The sequence below is a fragment of the Marmota marmota genome, unplaced genomic scaffold (genome assembly GCF_001458135.2).
Source record: "Marmota marmota marmota unplaced genomic scaffold, marMar, whole genome shotgun sequence".
Taxonomy (NCBI): Eukaryota; Metazoa; Chordata; class Mammalia; order Rodentia; family Sciuridae; genus Marmota; species Marmota marmota.
In genome coordinates, this window is record NW_025999983.1 from 6,094,739 (window position 1) to 6,111,759 (window position 17,021).

At 44.1% G+C, this 17,021-nt stretch overlaps 1 protein-coding gene and 1 pseudogene across 11 annotated transcripts in view; one reads left to right on the plus strand and one right to left on the minus strand.

The window, feature by feature from the left end:
• Prkn (parkin RBR E3 ubiquitin protein ligase) overlaps positions 1-17,021 on the plus strand; it is a 1,173,661-nt gene that overhangs the window by 564,007 nt on the left and 592,633 nt on the right. The window lies entirely within an intron of this gene.
• Positions 9,443-10,612, minus strand: LOC107153165 (annotated as a pseudogene).

The following is a 17,021-nucleotide window of genomic DNA, read 5'->3' on the forward strand; positions in this document are numbered from 1 at the left end:
CCTCGGGAGACGCGGGCAGCAGGGAGGGTGCCGGGCACTACAAGCCGTTCCCTCTCTAGACCAAGCCCGGGCTGGCCCTGGCTCGTTTGTCACACTGCCAGTGGTCCTTGTGGGACAGGAGTTAGGGTAGACACAGTGTAGGTGAGACGACGTCTTACATGCATCTTAGGGTCAATGCCACGACATGGACATGCAAGGACAACCACACAACATAAATGACCTCCAAGATAGCTGCGGACAGTTAAGGAAATACAAGATCATATGGCTGTCAGTGGGGAGAAGTGGACAAAGTCAAGGTTGAGAATAAAGGGTAAGGCCAAGCAGAGCCGGAGGAGCCCGTCCTCAGGAGCATCTGCAGACTGGAAGCTGCTGAAATACGTTGGCCGGAGCGTGTGCTCAGGAGCAAAGAGTAATGTCCAAGGAGAAGGGGGCGTGTAAGCCAGCCGGCCAGACATTGAGAGTGTTCACGGACCACACGCGTGCTCACAGCATGGCTGCCTGTGGGGAGTTGGAGCCGCATCCCTCAACTGCAGGGATTTCCCTTCCCAGTGGATTAGAAACCAAACAACAACCTTGGCGCAAAGTCCTTGATAGAAAGTGTTTGATGTTACTTGTCCCCATTTCCTTTCTGCAGACTGTAACCTAGTTTTCCATGAAAGTATCTCTGAGACAGAATCTCCTGGAAAGAGAATTTCTACATGCCACTAGTTGGGGTGGGGGTGGAGGGTGGGTTTGTTCTAGCGAGGTCCCTGAGGCTCTGGCAGTGCTGGGAGCTACCAGACAGGGCAGGGCAAGTGACCGTGTACCACAGGTTCTGATGTCTTTGGGTTCACATCCAGTCACTTTAGTGGTTGGTGTCAGAACTATAAAGGTGGACCTCTGATCCAGCTGAATTTCTGGTCATTCTATCCTATCACTTAAAAACGAATTCTAAACATCACCATGGTACCCCTCTGGGCCTCACCAGGTAGCTAATCTGATGTGCCGTACAGCGACCCTCCCTTTGATTCCCACATTGTCTCCGCCATGTTCCTTTTCTCCTGCCATGACCAGCTCCCCCTGGGGACATCCACTCTGGCCTGTCACCTTGAAGCCAGTAAAGGAGCTACCCTCCTGGCTTTGTTAATGGCCCCCATGTGAAGACAGCAACCTCTGCCGTGCGGGGACAAGTTCCTAATGCTGAAGCCCCTGGGGCCAAGAGGTGCCAGGCTCTGCCGCGCAGTAGGACCATCTCCCTCCTCAGTTCACCTCCCATTTTGGCCAGTGCCCTAAAGCAATAATACTCGTGCACAGCTTTCCTCAGAGTCTCTCAAAGAAGAAGTTCTTCCATTTCTTATCTACTTACTGCTTATTTCCTAAAAAGCAGCTTTTGAGGCCCAGAAGTTTCCATACATTTCTCCCCAGGAACACACAGCATCTAGGGCCTGGGGCTTTCTTCTTCAAAAGAGAGATAATCTGCACAGATGTACCCTGCTGTTTCTCCCTCCACATTGCCCCAAACCTCTCCATTTCAGAGCAGGGCCTGTGCTTTCATTTGGTATTAAAATGTCCATTTAGATACTTTGACACAAAACACTGGACTACTTGTTCCAGAGGGGAATTTAAGCCTCTATGTGGTAGCAGATAGAAAAAGAGTGCGGTTTTTAAGTAGCAGTTGTTTTAACTTCTACTTATCAGGTTAAAAATAACACTGCAGAGTAGACCCACGTTTTAGATAAACGTATCCACAACCGACCAAGGTTTTTAACACCTGACTCTGCTGGAGAAGCACAGAGGAGTCCTCAGGAAAGTCCCCTGGGAAGCCCGACGACAGGGAGCCTTGGTGTTTCTGATCGTTTTTCTTTCTGTTCTTCAGAATCTGGGTCAGAAGAATTATTTAGAGTATCTCTCTTTTTCCTTCTTGTATTTTGACGCTGGAGACTGAATATGGGGTCCTGCATGTGCGCAGGAGCACTGTACCTCTGAGCCACCCCAGAGCCACCTTTCTTGTGTGATGGTGTTTTTTCTGTTACCATAGTGATGTGGGAAATTATAGGAAAGCAAAAACATCTGGTGTGTCTGTGACACACACCAAGTGAAGACATCTTTTGTCCCCCCGCCCCTCCCTTGACTGCTATCTCCCTTCCCTCCACACACGTGTTAAGCACCTGGTCTATACCAGTGACCATGCTAAGGTCCAGGAACACAGAAATCAACATGGCACATTCCCCCAATGGGTAGTTAGTGCCTTATGGAAAGATGGGCTTATAAAAATGTCGACTCTAATAACACACAGGCTTATATGGAATACTCTTGAAACACCAGCTGAAGCTTAGCTCTAGACCCGTGGCCATCAGAAGACCTCATAGAGGAAGGGGCTTGAGCTTACCCTTGAAGAAATTACCCTTTCTTTAGTTTTCCGACAGGGTAAAAATGTCCCTTTTCTATTCCACTTATGCCTGCGTACCATTTTCTACCTAAGAGTATACTGAGGTTTTTCGTACTGGAAATGAGAGTGATTTTCTGGCAGAATAAATAACCAGAGGAAACTTAAACATGGTTGTTTCCTGGGGAAGTTTCAGAGCATCACTGATGGTTTGTGATTGTCACTATGAAGCATGTCGAAATTAATATAGTTAAACTGTGTACAGATTAGGATTTCCAAAAGCAGGAGAGCCTTAGACTGAATTCATGTAAAATGTGAAGACTAGAAACACAGTCAACTTGCTGATTCGGAAGGACAGTGCTTGGTCTTGAGCACAGTGAGTGAGTGGGCAAAGGGAGAGCACTTGCCAAGGCTCACTCCACAGATGCTCTGAAGCCAGAGGCCCAAGTGGGAATCCCAGCTCTAGACTGTAGCAAGCTGCATGACCATGGTCTGAATAGTTTATCTCTCTATTTTGATTTTGTCATCCATAACCAGGAGTTCGAGATGGTAGTTAGCTGATGGGTTTGCCATCGTGATCAGATAAGAGAATGCTGTAAGAACCATCCATACCACTTAAAACAATTATATTTTGGTAAGCTTGAGTTTCTTGTCCTACTTACTTACATATACCTGTCCATCACCAAATACTTTGAAGTTGTGACATAACCAAAATTAAAATGTTTAGACTATCAGCTGCTTCCAACTTCATCAACTACTCCATGACATTCAAATAAAAAGTTTTTCAATATCATCTCTAAGAGAATTTGTTATATTTACATTTTGCTATATAACAGCTGAAGAATGACGTGACACCCAGGTAATGCAACAAAGCAAAATTATGAGGAAATAATAATATAAACATAGGACTATACATTTTATATTTATCTTAGAGTTTAATACAATATAAAGTCATTAAATTGTAATTCCATCTACTTATTTAGGTTTTTTTTAATGGTAGAGAGAAAAACACTTTTTTTTTAGTACTAATGATTGAACCCAGGGACACTTAATCTCTGAGCCACATCCCCACTTCTTTTATTTATTTATTTACTTTTTATTTTGAGACAGGACCTCACTAAGTTGATGAGAATCTCTCTGATTTGCCGAGGCTGACTCTGAACTTGTGATCCTCCTGCCACGGCCTCCCAAGTTACTAAAATTATAGGCATGAGCCACCATGCCCAGCAAAATGCTCATTTTTAAAAATATTTCCATCTCTGCAGTACCTGTATCTTGTTAATGCTAAATGCAAATGCAGGGGTTGCCACCATCTCATCCACAGGTGGTGAAGGTGCTGGTCCGACTGCTGCCTGTGGCACTCCCCTGCAGTGTTCTGCCGGCCAGGCGGCTCTTCATTATTCTCACAAGCTCTAACACAGGTTGCAAAGGCAGATGTGCTTTCTGGTTGCTTATACTGAGCCAAAGCTGAACCAAACCACTTGTGATTTTTAATAAGTGAGGTTATTTAGCATATGTGGAATCACAGATTAAAGGTGTATTGTAGTCTATAGTGCTAACAAAGCACGCACAGAGACCTGCCCAAGCATTCGTTGGCGTAAAGATATCCAAAGCTTCAAAAGTGCTCTTCAGCTAGGTCTTGTCACTGCTCAGCAGATTAATTGCACATAAGCTCAATAAGCCATAAGTGTTCTGGAGTGATCACAGTACATCATCCCAGCGATCTGTGGATAGCAGCCTCCTGAGACTTGCTTGACCTGCACCTTTCATTCCATCTCTAGCAGCCTGAGGATGCACCCAGGCATGCCCAAGCCGGAAGCACTTCACTTCCCTTCAAAGTGTTCTTTAAGCCCATGTCTTCCGTGGTCCTGGAGATTGTGATGACATTCGGACGGCTGTAGCACTTATTATGTACTCATTGACCATACAGTCGTCCAGGACTCAATGGAAAGGTGCATCAGGAAGAAACTTAAGCCAAGACTTCACACTTGAAAGCTTAAATGGTAAAGAGACTTGTTGGTTTCCATATAGCTCATTTTTCTGTATAAAAGTATATGTTAAACATAGAATCTTGGCCCTAAGGATTACGGTTCTGATAACAGAATAAGTACCAAAATATCTTGGTACTTCATCCCAAAATGTTGAATGAGCAGTAAACAATTTAAATATGGTTGATCACTATAGTAGCTAAAAGTACATAATGCACAAGAATTTGTTATATTTACATTTTGCTATATAACAGCTGAAGAATGACGTGACACCCAGGTAATGCAACAAAGCAAAATTATGAGGAAATGATAATATAAACATAGGACTATACATTTTATATTTATCTTAGACTTTAATACAATATAAAGTCATTACATTGTAATTCCATTTACTTATTTAGGTTTTTTTTTTTATGGTAGAGAGTTATTCTCAAAATATTTTCATGCTTTCAGGAGAAAACAAATCCTTGTACATAAGGAATATTAGGGACCCTTATGAAAAGTTGAAGAAAGTTATAAATCACTGAAGTGATCAGTTTACATACTCTAGTTTTCCATATTAAGTATAAATCGTTCATGTCACCTTGTAAAAGCAAGGCTATAAGTGCTTAATTACCAATAAGCACTGAAATAATACAGATGCTTTGGTTTGGTTTGTGATTCAGACTCTTCAGGTAATCTGGAAGCGGCTCTCCTCATCACGGGTCACAGTAGTCCACTTTCCCCGCGTGTCCAGAGATATCAGCACTAGCCAATTATGTTCTGCCTACAGTTGAGCCCTTAAAGTCTGATGTCAGCCTCTGAAGGTTCCTGTGACCCCTGTTGCTCAGCTCTGTTCCAGATCTTTCCCCAGGGCCATGTGCTCCCTGCAGAGACAACCAGCTCACACCACAGGTGCCTCCAGGGAGCAAGGGGCTCTCCCTGGAGGCCTCCATCTGCATGCTGGGTATTGGTGTATTTTAAGATGAATGCAACTCGCCTAGTAGAAAGCAAACTGAAAAGGAAGAGCTGAGTGAATGAAAGGTTACTATGAAATCTGAGAGCCTATGGTCTCTGGCTGTAACAGGCAAAGTTTGAGAAAATGATGGATTTGATTTCTTTAAAAGGCATCTTTTACCATGATGGAGAAAATATCTGAATTAATTAGACACCAAAGCCAGTGCTGTTGGGTCTCTACTGATCAAAATGACATTTCTTGTGAAGAAGCATCGCATCAGATGTTATAACAAATGGGTTCTCCAATAATCTTGAAATATGTGATTATATTTTTAATTGTCAAAATGTTCAGTATCATGTTGAAAGTATTGATTTTTGCATCATTTGATCTAAATTAGATGTTTTCACAATATTTATGACAAGACAATTATGTATGCCATGCCTGCAGTGCTTCATATCCATCCTGCTGTCCCTCCGTTGCCATGTGTTCTTGAGGGAATCATAAACAGAAATGAGAAGTGAGGACCACTTTCTTATTTGGGGGCCCTGGGCCCAGTGATCCACGCCTGGCTCTGATCAAGGCTAGGTTGAAGCAGAGGCCTGGTTAGGCCTGAGGCCAAAGACCACCTTCAGGGTTTCAGCTGGTATAAGTTGTAATCTCAGGGCTGTTATCACCAGTGACCAGCTGTGAGGAGACTACTCCAGGTAACCTGTGTGACCTCCCAATACTCCACTTCTTATTGGTTCCCCTAACAATAAACATGGCCCAAATAATGAACCAAGCATTGGCCATTATGTTAGTCCTCTCCCCTTTCCAAGACGGGCGATGAAGGAGGTTGGACAGGGGCAGGCAGGGGAGCTCAGGAGTCCAATATACTCGACTGTCGAGAACAGGAGGAATGAGTGAAGAGTGTGTTTTTCCAAGGGAGAGGCTGGGGCTCCAGGTGCAGCAACATTTGGCGTGGAAGGAGGGTGATGGAAAAGTAGTCAGGGGCCCCCGACTCGTCTGTGTTATGATGAATATGTTACTCACATAAATCAGATTCCCGTGCACGACACATGTGACTTGGTAAAGAATGGTAAAGCACAGACTTGTCACCTTTGCTGTGGATTCACTTACAAAACAAACAAACAAACACGAATTAGTCCCACCTTTTTATTTCTTTGGCAGGGAATGGCCCCATAACATAAAACTGACTTTCATAAAATATCAGTAAATTTGAAATGCCAGATGGAGACCTTCGTCTTGACAGTTTTGAACTGTTCTTTTCCATTTCAGAGGCTCAGAATGAATACTTATCTTGTCAGTTTATGCTCTATTGTACAAAGGCTCTGTTTTGTGTAAACGAACGTCAGTCAATTTAGAACAAATTGATTTCCCTCTCTAAGAATGAAATATCCTATCTTGCAAGCAGATACTTTCCATGAATGTGTCATTTACATTTGATTTCTGACCTCAGCCTCCTCTATTGATTGCAACGTATAAGTATTCATACTTTCAGTCTGGAGATGTGAACATTTTCTGCTTACTATTTTCTCACCCAAGGACTTTCCTATATTATGGTCTTTATACTCGAACAACTCCCCAATTCTTGCAGCTCGAATCATATAAAATACATTGCAATTTGCTTCAATTTCAGAGAGTAGCAGGGTGAGCAGTTAAAGGTGATAGGGGAGAAAGGAAGGAAGAGGAATGCGTTGCAAGCAGACTTCAGAAAGGAGAACGTAGCTGACAGTCTGCAGCTTACAAATGCCACTCTTGAAAATCGGGCTAAGACTGAAACCGGACCTTGGAGGCAAGACTGGAACAGCCCTGGATCCAGCTGGTCTTGCATTTCTCTCTAAAAGCTTGGATTGCTACAGTGCTTTCCCTTTGCAAGTACCTTTGATTTATCTCTTTTTTCCTGAGTGATCATCACCCTTAGCCCATGCCTTGTTATTGCAGGAGAGGGAGAAAGAATAATCTATAATCTCAAGGAAGCTTCCCCACCTAGCAAAGAGTGAAGCTCGGTGGAGCACTTGTTGTGTGAGATCTTTTCTCCATGGACATGATTTGGTGATTTGTTAACGTAAAATCGTAGAACCCACAGTCAGCAAAATCTCACCTACTGCTTCACTAGTGAGAATGCTTGCCAAGAAAAAAAATCGGAACAGTGGGCTTCCTTTTTAAAGGATTGATTATAAAAATCCCTGTTCTAGAAATCAAGCTGCAGGTTTACTCAAGATAATATGTTTTAAGATGTGTATTTTCTACAACACCATGAATGAGTTATCTTCCAATAATATCAACATTTATACACACAAGGTCATTGTAGTCAAAAAATATTGGATACATCCTAGGAGATGCCTCAATCCATGAGGGAACAAACCTTTGATGGGCTACCCCACAGTAGAGAAAAGAGATGATTAACACCTCTACATACCCAGATCTCTACCCTAAATTTTAGGGTAGTTTTTAGAGCATATTGCTAAGTGAGAAAAAAAAAAAGCAAAATACAAACAACAACAACAAAACACCTATTGGACTGCCACTGTGTAGGAATGAAGAGGAATTTATCTGCTGGCAAAGAGAGCTAAGCTGTCAGGTATCAGACTAGCCAATGAAAGCAGCAACCTGTTAAGGAAAGAGGGGGCCTTTAGTCACTCGGGGCAGTGGTCTAAGGGATGCTTTCGGGAGCACCAGGATTCCCCTCTATTTCATCGTCCCTCATGAAACAGCACCCTGATGGAGAGTTAGTGGATCTATAGGGTGTCAGGGTCATCTCACTTTTTTTTTTTTTTATCAGCAAGTTAAGAAGATTCATTGCCAATTCAGGCTTCAAATAAGCTGGCATGTGGGGCTGTCCATGGTTCAGAAAGATATCACAGCACAACAGAGCAGTGGAAAGATCCAGGCAGCCTGACCTAGCATCCACCTTCTCTTCATCAGATCTCTGCTGCACAAGGCAGCTGCTGGAGGAGCCAGTTCTTCAGCATCAGTCTCCCACCTGAAGGGGCTCCAGTGCTGGAGCAGGTAGCCTCAAGACCCATGCAGGTCACTGCTGAGAGGCTACCTGGACCTCTTCCAGCACTGGCAGATCTCCTTGGGGCCAGCCACTATGGATTTGGCCCTATGGAGGGAGAAATGGTGCTAGAGGAGTCGTCATGACAGTCATATCTTAGAGGTTGCAAACTGGCCATCTGCCGCAGTCCGGCTGCAGCAAAATAACCGGGGGGGGGGGGGGGTGACGAGCAACTTGGGTAGATTGATACAGCAGGAGAGGGAGCCGTTTACTGTAGGACAGGAGGGGTATTTATACATTCCACACAGCTTATCTAATTAACATAAACTAGATACAGAAGTCAACCAATAAGAAATCTCCACACTTAATGGCTCTCTGGCGTTACTTCACAAACCACTCCCTCTGGCAAAATGCCAGGCGCCATCCAGACTTGTTTACAGACCTTAACAGCCATCCATGGGCCAGATTTCCCCAGAAAAGTACATTTGGCCCTTTTGGCCCCAACAGTGTATAAAAAAGAACAAGTAGTTGGCAATACATAAAAATTGTAAAATTTCATATTTAAAAATCTGCATTTTTGGCCTCCAAAGGGGAAAAAATGTGACTATCTGGCATTTCTGGACCCAGAACACTTTTATATAGCACTCATTGGCTAGACTGCAACTGCCCCTTATGGACTGAAGTACATCCTCCATTACATCATATTTCCAACTACAGACTGGAGCTCAGCTGCCTTATATCAGTGCAGTTATTATTATTATTTTTGTATAGTATGAGGAGTGCTCATTGTTCCATGGCATACATTATCTTTATCCAGTAAGGAAAAGTGGAGGTCATACCTGGAAGCAGAATGTTTCAGTGCTCCTTCTTGCTCACGGATGTCTCTTGCTTGGCCCTGAAGCCACCAGAATTGGTGACTGATCGTAAACACCTACAGCATTCCTAAAATAACTCCTGCAAAGGAACCGCAACACATACACCCTGCCTCTCCAGGATACACTCTGCCCAGTGTCAGTTAGGCAAACCTAGACAAGAATGCAAAATTAATTATAGAAGTTAATGGAGGAACAGATGGAGATCAATTACTTCAGCCCCTTTACTATAGGAGGGGCTTGGAGTAGGATGAAAAATATTAATACCCTGAACTCTGCTTTTCACTTAGTGACAAAAGGGAAAGTTAAAAAGGTGGTGGCCAAGACTGGGTCACTCTGAATTTAAATCCCCAAATAATGTTGGTTTCCTCTCCTTGACTGTTTTGGAAATAAAAGAAGCTCTTAGAAAGTTATCTGGGTAGGGAGGAGAGGGATGTGGCTAGCCCACAGACATCCTGGGCTCAGGGAAACTGCCGCACTCACCTTCCCTTAGTTCAGAGCTGCTTGTCCCAGTTTGAAATGTAAGTGGCACTTGAGGACATTCAGTGAGGGCAGCGGAATCATCACAGAACAGGGCTGAAGACAGGCAGAGAGTCAGAAGTGGGCCTTGGCAAACAGGACGAAGGAAGACAAAGGCCTTCCCTCTATCCCTTCATTCTGCTGTGGCTGCTGCCACTTTATTTGCCCTTTAGAGATGCAGAGACCTTGACACAGACGCTTCCCACCACTGCTCAGGATGCTGTGGAGTTTCTGGTGCTGAGCCAGCTGGGAGGCTCAGGTCGGGCATTGTGAATCACTCTTGGGCAGCAAGTAGGTGCCTTCCTTGAAGGGACAGTGACAGGGAAGTCCATAGGTGTTCAGAGGCTCTGGGCAGGCTCCCCAGGGGGAATCACAGTGTTAAGCACATCACAGAAGTCTTTGTAGGTCAGCTGCCAAGCTGCTCCACACGTGGGATCTTGACCCAGAAGCCAGCCCCTTCCTTCTCCACCGTTAATTCTACCTTCTGAGGCGAAGTCAGGGGACACTGGTCTTGCCCTCGACACTGACAGTCACATTCCCAGGAACGACAATGGGATCAGGTTCCAACATCAGGCTTTTGATCATAGCAGGGTCCTTCCCTTCATCACAGTTATCCCAGGAAAAGCCACCAAGCTGGGGGCAGCGGTTTGGGACTGAGCGCCCAGGCAGCAGGGCCGGCAAGAAGCAAGCCCAGGAAGATGGAAGCGGAATGCGCATCAAGGGATGCATGGGAAGAGTGGATCCGCGCGAGTTCACCTCACTTTTGAGGGTACTTCCCAAACGTTCTGGCCATTCTCTGGACCCCAGACCAGTGGAGGGCTCAGAGTAGACTAAGTCAAATGCAGCATGTGCTCAGGGTTCAGAGGGGCCTGGGGCAGACCCCAGCCTGAGGGCTCAGGGAGAGACCTAGAACGAACCCTCCAGGGCCAGGGGTGAACGTATGGGAAGAGGTGACCAGCCAGGGGCTCCCAGTCCCGGCTGAGCTCTCGTCACAGATGGCCACGCACGGCTGCGTGCTGAGCTGGGAGGGAGGCATCTCCAGGCCTCTCAGGTAGGGGCTTTCACTGCGGATTACAGTTGGCCTGGAAAATGCACACACGGGTTTTAACCAGGAGCCGGACTCCTCAGAAATGAGAAAACAGGCAGTGTCTGGGTGGTTTTTATAAAGCAAAGGGGAAGAATGAGCTGTAGGCAGTGGGATTGATGACCTCTGGGGAGAGTCATGACCAGGCATGGGTGGGGTCCGGAGAGCGACTCGTCTCTGAATAGGTCTTCTGTGTGACTTTGGGTTTTGGCCTTTGGAACCATGTGAAAGTTTTATTTATTTATTTATTTTAAAAGAAATAAACATAGAGAAGAGAATAAAGCTAAAATAAATTGTAGATACAAACAAACTTAATGTCATTTCAAATGAATAATACAGCACAGGGGAACGGGAAGTTACCAAATAATTTTCAGCACGAGAACTCTTTACTATGAAGTCAAAATAACTATAAAAGTGAACTTAGTAGTTTTGTCTTTTGTCCTGGCTGGGTTATCAGTTAACTCTTTTCTGTGTATTTCTAAATATCTGACTTTTCTAAATATCTAATATTGAGGGTAATTGGAGCCAAACTTCTTACCACCACAGAAAGAAGCTGCAAGCCTTGAAAGGGGGTCTAGAACCGACACGGCGCCTGGTTGGAATCCGTGGTCTCTGGGAACTCGGGCTGTCCACAGGAACCCGGGTGGTCATGATATCTTTGCATTAACACACAGAATTGGATTGGATTTCTGAGGGTCAAGAAGCAGCAACCTGGCAGTAGGAAGGAGCCCCCAGAACGTAGACAGTAGTTTCCTGACACTCTCACCACCCAACACACCAGATTCCATGGAGAGGGGAGGGCTCTGGGCTTCAGGCAGCCAAGGTACCACAGAGCCTGTTCCTAAGAGGAAGGGAGATGCTTGCAACAGTGAAGAGGCTGTGATGGTTGGGATCTGGAATGTCCCCAGAGGCTCATGTGTTGAAGACTTGGTCCCAGCTGGTGGGGCTACTGGGCGGTGGTGGACCCTTTAGGAGGTGGGGCCCAGTTGGAAGAGTGGGTCACTGGAGGCTGCCTTTGAAAGCATATTTTTTTCATTGGCCCCACCTCTCTCTCTGCCTGCTATCCACTATGAAGTGAGCTCCTTTGCTGTGTTCCACTCTTCCACCATGATGAAATGCCTCATCATAAGCCCGGAAACAATGGAGGGGGCAGCCATGAACTGAAACCTCTGAAACTCTGAGCCAAAATAAATTTTTCCTCCTTTCAGTTGTTTATCTCAAGTATTTTGTCATAGTACTGAAACGCAGACTAACACAAAACATGTAGGATCTGGCTTCAAGGAGCTCCCTTTGTGCCGCAGTCTGGCTGGGCACAAAATAACCAGGCCACCACACTGCCTTGTAGATACAAACAGCAATTCTTTATTTCCGACCTCTCACCGGCACTCTACACGCGTGTTCTGGGGAAAATCACACCTCCACCGGGCTCTGCATCCCAAATACTCTCTGAATCCCCCTAGAACTCAACTGGGAACTCAAGGAGTGGGCACCTGAGGCAGCAGGATACACCCTATTCCCAGCAGGATCCGCCCTAAACCTGGATCCACCCTAAACCTGGATCCACCCCAAACCCGGATCCGCCCTAATCCCTGAGCAAGGTCACCTTTCAAATCAAAACTCTCAAACATCCATGCAATGTCACTGGAAATGACCTGAATCCAAGGCAAGCCCATTTCCACAATGGAGAGTCCTCCCTCTAAGCCACATTGGGTAGGCTGACAAGGAAATTGCCATGCGTCATTTCTACTTGGCTATGGCTTTCAGCACCTTTGGCTAGACCTAGGAGAATATGAACATCAAAACAAATAATGGAATTTATAACCAATAGATATTAACCCAGGAAAAAAATAGCAATCCATGTGTGCTTACTGACATAAATTAATAAATGAATAAATGGTTCTCTTCCTTTCAGTAAAATTCCAAAAGCATATAAAATAATACATTTTGAAAAATCATAATTTACTAATCATCATACTAATAATTGATTCAGGCAGGGATAATCAATAGATGCTAACATGGAAGGACATTTGCATAGCCTTACATGTTTCATCCAAAAGTACTTATTCACGAGAGAGAAAAATAGTCACCATATAGTGAGGACACCTGGCAGAGACCACAGAACCAGACGACTCAAGTTGAACTATTGGGACAACCAATGGCATGCATCTCCTGAAAAGAAGCATTAGACCAACCCAGATTGAGGGGTGTCCTCACAAAAATTGGCCTATACCCAACAGATAATGTCAAGATCATGAAAGAAGAAAACAGACTAAGGAACTGGTTCAGGTCCCAGGACACTGAAAGGACATGAGCAAATAAGACCCCCGTCCCTGGTTGAAATTTGGGACTAGCCTATTGTTTAGCTTATTAATGGACATTATCAATTACTGATGTAATTGATATGATTTACAAATAAGAATCAGATTTAATTAATTAGATACAAGTTTTCTACCAACATTTCCTGATTTTGATAACAGTGTTTTAAGTAGGAGAATTTTCTTATCAGCATGTAGGAATTAAACACATCAACGTTTTAAAAACATTCCTCATCATAACTAGAAGGATTTTATTTCGCTGCTCAGACCCTAGTGTGCCCAGGGAGGGTGATTTTTTTTATCTTTAGTGTGTGTTAAAAAGGCTTAGAAGGAATCCCCGAGTTTGTGTTATGGCTTCGGCTTTTCTTCCTTGTGGAAACTGACATATCTTTTTTCCTCCTTTCTTGGCTTAAATTATTACAGAATAGTGGTGCCGTGGTGGTGGGTTTATTTTCATTTGGCTGAAACCTCTAGAATGAAGGATGTTTCCTGGCTTATGAAATGTGATTGTTTCTGTGCAGTGATCTTCTCAGGGTGAGTGGCTCCGATTTCCATTTTCTCCAATTTTCATTTCCAAATTCCCATTTGCCTTCCAGGTTTGAGTGGAGCCAACCCAGTGTTTCACCTCTTTATGATCCTCTTTATGTAGTTTATTTTGTTCCTGAACTGCAGAAATATTTTAAGGTTATCCAGATTTCTTGGTTTCTTAAAGATTGTTAAAGCTTTTTCTACTCTAGTCATATTACTTTATCTTTGCTGATAAAATTCTCAAGAATCATAAGGCTAAGTAAAGAACATTCCTATCACAAAGCCAGCATCTTTATTCCCAGAGAGTCCCTGGCATCTTTTTCTCATGTTCTATGCTCTTAGGATTTATTTTCCTATTTCTTCTTTGCAGTCCCATTGTCTATTTCCCTTTATTTTAAACTGGGTAGTGTTCCATTCAGAATATTATTCGCTATCCAGGAAAGACTGATGGACGTCACTGATTGTGATAGCCTTAACCTTTCCAGCTTTTATCTGGGGGCCGTTAATTCCCGGGGCTTTGTTCAGATTCCTGCTAGAACTTGTTTGGTTGGAAATGCTGGTATAAAATCGACCCTAAACAGCAGGCTTTGGCTGCATTGTGCAGTTATCAGCCATGGCTGGGAACTTAGTGAGTCCTAGGAATATGAACCTCCTACTATTTCTCCATTTTATTCTATAGCTCCCAGTTGACCCAACGGACACTAGGCCCATGTGGCCCATGCAGGTGAGCCTCCAGACGGCAGAAGGCAGGTGGGAAGGTGGAGGTGGGTCTGAAGGACACATGACAGATGTCCAGGAGATAGAGCTGCCAAGTGCACATTTCTCTCTGTCACCAATGGTGCCAAGTTTCCAGACACACACGTGTTCCTTCTATCCCTGATTTCTGAGCTTCTACCGGCTCTCAAGAATTCACAAGAATTTCCACGGTTAACTTTGTAGTTCTGCCTCACTACATTCCTTCAAAAGAAACTCAGTTTTATGGTCTTAGACAATCCGGCTATGCCTCCTTCCCTTTGTAGTTTTTTCAGTTGAACTTCACTTTTCACTCTAGTATCCTGCTAAAGTGTGAGGGATCTCCCACAGCGAGATCTGAAATATATCCACAGCTGTAATTTTCAAACCCAGGTTGTGTGTGAAAGCCTTTCATTTGGCAATCTCAGAGTGCCGCGGAGATAGAGCACCTGGGTGTTGGGGATGTATACTGAGTCTGGTTTTTTAAAAGGTATTCAAAATTTAGTGTTTGTGGAATGAGGTTATTACAGAGAACTCGGGATAGCTGTAAATCCAAATTGATTTGGAACCGTACCGCATGCCTCTGGGAAAAGCTCAGCCATTTCCCTGACTCTTTTCTTCCTCCCAATATCATATCATTAAGGTAGCAATGCTGTCTGCCAGAACTCGTTGTGATGAGCAGATGGATTACTAATATTTTGTTGATTGATTTCTTACTCAGCTCTGCCATAAAACTTAATTGATGATTCTGCCATCAACAGTTTTAGTAGTGCCCATTGAGTCTAGACTTGGAGACCCGGCAGACGCCTGCCGCCGGGCCTGGAGTCTCACGTTCAGTTTTCACCGCCGTTTCACTTTGTTTCCATGATCTCTTTTCATTTCAGATATATTTGGAGAGAGATATATTTCATTTTTGGAAATATATTCTCAAAATGTCCCTATCAGCACATGTCAGGCTATAAAATCACCCTCTGATATGCTGAGACTTCTCCCAATACCTTTGATTTCTTTCCTGAATTGTGTAGCTGTGAGGCTTCTGTCGGTTGTCTTATTCTTGCTGTTGTGATCCTGGAATATTTTCTCTGCATTCTTAGAATGAAGAACAACCCCCACAGCCGTTCTCTAACGGGATACAGTTGCACGTCTGTCCCTGCACCTGGTCCTCGTTTCACCCTGACCACTCGGCCCTGTCCTACATTCTGAGACTAGACGTATCTCTGTAAAAGCACCGTCCTTCATTTAATATGAAGAATGAATCAGAGCAACCTTGCCTTTCAGTAAAAGTCAAAAACATTTTTTAAATGCTTATTTTCTACTGCCCTAAATAAGTAAAATATTTGGCTGTTGGTTGAGCGTGTACTTCCCATTCATTTTTCATTCACTCGGCCATTCACGGTTCATTTGTTTAACTGTGTGTGTGTGTGTGTGTGTGTGTGTGTATAGCCTGTCAGGATTTTAAGTTCCAGAAACACAGTGGTGAACACGAGCAGGTCATCGCCCTCCAATGGAACCACACAGTCGGGTGTTCCCGGGCTGACCTGCAACACGCAGCGCCCACAGACCATGCTGAGAACTTGCCTGAGCTTTCCAAGTGGGATGGAGAGCTGGAGAGGAGGAAGTAGGGGAGGAGTGTAATTTGGGTGAAATTGTTAAATGTTGAATCTGCTTTATGTTCCTGAAGGACTCATCTTACTGAAACTGGGGCAAGCATCGATTTATTGCATATGATTTTGTTCCATTTTGTTTTAAATTCCCATAATTGTTGATGGTGCTCTCAGTTTACTCAGTGACCATTTGTTAAGTGACTGCTGGGCTAGGAATGATGCTAAGGGATGGAAAACTAGACAGGAGAAATAGACATTAGACAGAATAAAATCACACAGATAAATATTTCATTTTATCTTTAATGTTTAAAAGGAAAGTCCTGTGCATTTGATAGCGATTCTAAGAGAAATGCACTCACCTAATTTTGTTCAAATAGGACAGCTATGTTTTAATATGCATTTAACTTTATTAAATTCGGTAATGTCATTGTGAGCACAAAACACAAATAGATATTGACTATCCCTTTATGTTATTTTAATTTCATACTTTAGAATTTTGTAGTAATGGACTCATGTTTTGGAATTAAATGGATTTAGAAAACAGAAGTAGTGCTTCTCGTCACCATCTTCTAATCCTTCCATCTGGCCCCAGTCTGCAGAGTTAAGGGGTCGGGTGGGTCTATTAGCCATGCCCGGCTGTTCTGTATCTCCACTGCTTTCAACTAAGCTGGAAAAGTAAACTGAGCCCAAGGAGCTTTTACCCCGGACAAGGCCTTTCTTCTCTCTAGCCAGGGGCGCTGTTGGCAGTGGGCGGGCGCCGGCTGTCACACTCACACAGAAAGCAAATGAAAGCTCAAGAGTTTTCTTTCTCTCCTCCCCTCCTCCCTGTTTCCCAGCAATCTGACACTCTGGGGGGCAGGAGGAGGATGCAGAGAGCGCTGAGGAGAGCTTCTTTGACTCTGTTCCCCCAGAGCTCCTCTCCTGCTGAAGGAAATGAAGGGTCAACTCGAGTTTCAGTGCCATGTACAGTGCCTTGCTCTCCATCGCACCTGCCTTACTAGTCAGTGTTTCTTATCATCTTTATTATTACTTCATGAGACTCTCCTTAAAAGTCCCCACTCTGGATACCTTTCATG